Below are 2,439 nucleotides of genomic sequence, written 5' to 3' on the forward strand. Positions count from 1 at the left end.
AGAGCAGACGAGAGTCAAAATCAGCTCTGCTGTGCTCATACCATCTGGGCTGGCTCTCCTACAATCTCTGCATCCAAGGCCAGCTCTACTGTGCTGCCCAGGTGAGATGTAGTGGGAACCACTCTTCCGTATACTGCAGTAAGTAAGGGACAGGGACAGTTCTCCCACTCTCACGATCCCAGGGCCAGGTCTTTTATCTGCTACTGGTGGTGAGGATCAAGAGGGGAGGAGTATATCTCTTCCTAATCCATGCCACCTCATGGAAGACCAGTGGTAGGCTCAGCTCTCCTCAGGGCAGCTCACACAGAACTTCTGTAATGTGTTTGGTTGCTTTCTGTTCTCCCAAGTACTGCGGGTGACTGAGGGCAGGTGTCAACTCTCTTGCTCTTATGCACCAGGGCCAGATTTTCCATGATGTAGAGCCAACCCTACACAGCCCTGAGACATCAATTTATCTCCTTGTAGCAGCCCAGACCAGGGATATCTCTTGACATTTGATGTTATCAGACCCCTGCTGCTTCAGGGCTATAGACCCAGATGTGGTGCTAGGTGGTAGCTCAGGTCATTACCCCACCATGGTCCCATCTGGCATCACCAACTACTCACATCAGGCTGTTCCTCACTACCCTTGAGTCTCCAGTTTTGCCTCCCTTCATTGCACCTACATCCTTCAGTTTCTCTCTTTTCCATTTCTCCACCACTTACTTGTTCCTCTTAGTGGCACTCTGGGTCTCTGAGTATATGAGATCATCTCAGGAGTAGACTGAGGAGTGCTATGCCCTTCTTGTGCATTAAGGCACTGAACAGAGGTCTTCTAGGGCATGGTCTGTCCCTTACCCTAGGCCTGTAAGGCACAAAACTGGTGGTCACCTTAGGCAAATTCCCTGTCCAGGCCCTCTGGAGACTGACTCCTGGTCCATCTTAGACTTGCTTTTTTTTCAGGGAATATTAGGCTGCTAATCACTCTGATGTTCATGGGTCAGAACACTGAGCATAGACATAGTCACTCTCCTCTCTGCCACCTATTGACACACATATGACACAGTGGACACACCTGCAAAGCCTCTAGGGGCAGTGAATTTATTTTTATAAGAAAGGCAAATAGTCAATAGGTCTATTGGTTTAGAGGCAACAGATATTTACTTTTACACAGTAGTCTGATATAGAAGCAAAGGAACTGATTTGAGGAGATAAAAACATTAAAATATGATTATATTAATAAGCATGGATGCTAGCTGATCACTGGTTCAGAGTAGATGCTTGTAACCCTCTGAAATCCTAACATGGAAACTCTGTCCCCCTTGGGGATAGTACTAGAAAATCACACTCCAAGGTCACAACAGGAAGTGAAGGTCTTGAGAGTTAGGTGCATCATCTCTGAATGAAAACAGATCCAGGAGTCCTCTACTGTATGTATGTTGGGGGCCTCCTATCAGCTGGGGGATGCTACCTGTTTGGTGGTCCATTGTTTGAGAGATCTCGGGGGTCCAGATTACTTGAGACTGCAGGTCCTCCTACAGGGTCATCCTTCTCAGCTTCTTTCAGTCTTCCCTAATTCAACAACAGGAGTCAGCTTCTTCTGTCCATTGGTTGGGTGCAAATATCTGCATCTGACTCTTCAGCTGCTTGTTGGGTCTTTCACAGGGCAGTTATAATAGGTCCCTTTTTGTGAGCACTCCATAGCCTCAGTAATAGTGTCAGGCCTTGGGACACCCCTTGAGCTGGATCCCACTTTGGTCCTGTCTTTGCACATTCTTTTCCTCAGGCTCCTCTCAATTTTCATCCCTGCAATTCTTTCAGACAGAAACAACTATGGTCAGAGGTGTGACTATGGGATGGCAACGCCATTCCTTACTTGATGTCCTGTCTTCCTGCTGGAGGTGGGCTCTATAAGTTCCCTCTCCCTACTGTCAGACATTTCATCAAAGTTCCCCCCCAATGAGTCCTGGGAGTTTTTCACCTCCCAGGTGCCTGCGGGGGGGGGGGGGGGCAACCTCCTATTTCCTTAGGTTGCCTGTTGGCTCTCAGGGCTTCAGTCCTATTCTCTCACCCAATACCAGATCAGGTTACCCTCTACCCCCCACTGCCCCCTCACCCTATCCACTTTCTCTCCCAATCCCCTCCCTCCCTCCTCCTCCCTCCCCACTTGTGATTGCTTTCTTCTCTCTCCCAAGTGAGACTGAGGGGTCTTCCCTTGGGTACTTCATCTTGTTGAACCTTTTGATTTTTGCTGACTGTATCTTGTGTGTTCTGTATGGGCCTTTTCTTTTCTTTTCTTTTCTTTTCTTTTCTTTTCTTTTCTTTTCTTTTCTTTTCTTTTCTTTTCTTTTCTTTTCCTTTCTTTTCTTTTCTTTTCCTTTCCTTTCCTTTCCTTTCCTTTCCTTTCCTTTCCTTTCCTTTCCTTTCCTTTCCTTTCCTTTCCTTTCCTTTCCTTTCCTT

At 47.2% G+C, this 2,439-nt stretch overlaps 1 non-coding gene across 1 annotated transcript; it reads right to left on the bottom strand.

The window, feature by feature from the left end:
• Positions 1 to 944: 944 nt before the first annotated feature.
• On the bottom strand, positions 945 to 1,076 carry LOC115032853. The gene has a single exon (XR_003838512.1). It is a non-coding gene; the product is annotated as a small nucleolar RNA SNORA17 (small nucleolar RNA).
• Positions 1,077 to 2,439: the final 1,363 nt, after the last annotated feature.

Source organism: Mus caroli, chromosome 12 (genome assembly GCF_900094665.2).
Source record: "Mus caroli chromosome 12, CAROLI_EIJ_v1.1, whole genome shotgun sequence".
NCBI classification, from domain to species: Eukaryota; Metazoa; Chordata; class Mammalia; order Rodentia; family Muridae; genus Mus; species Mus caroli.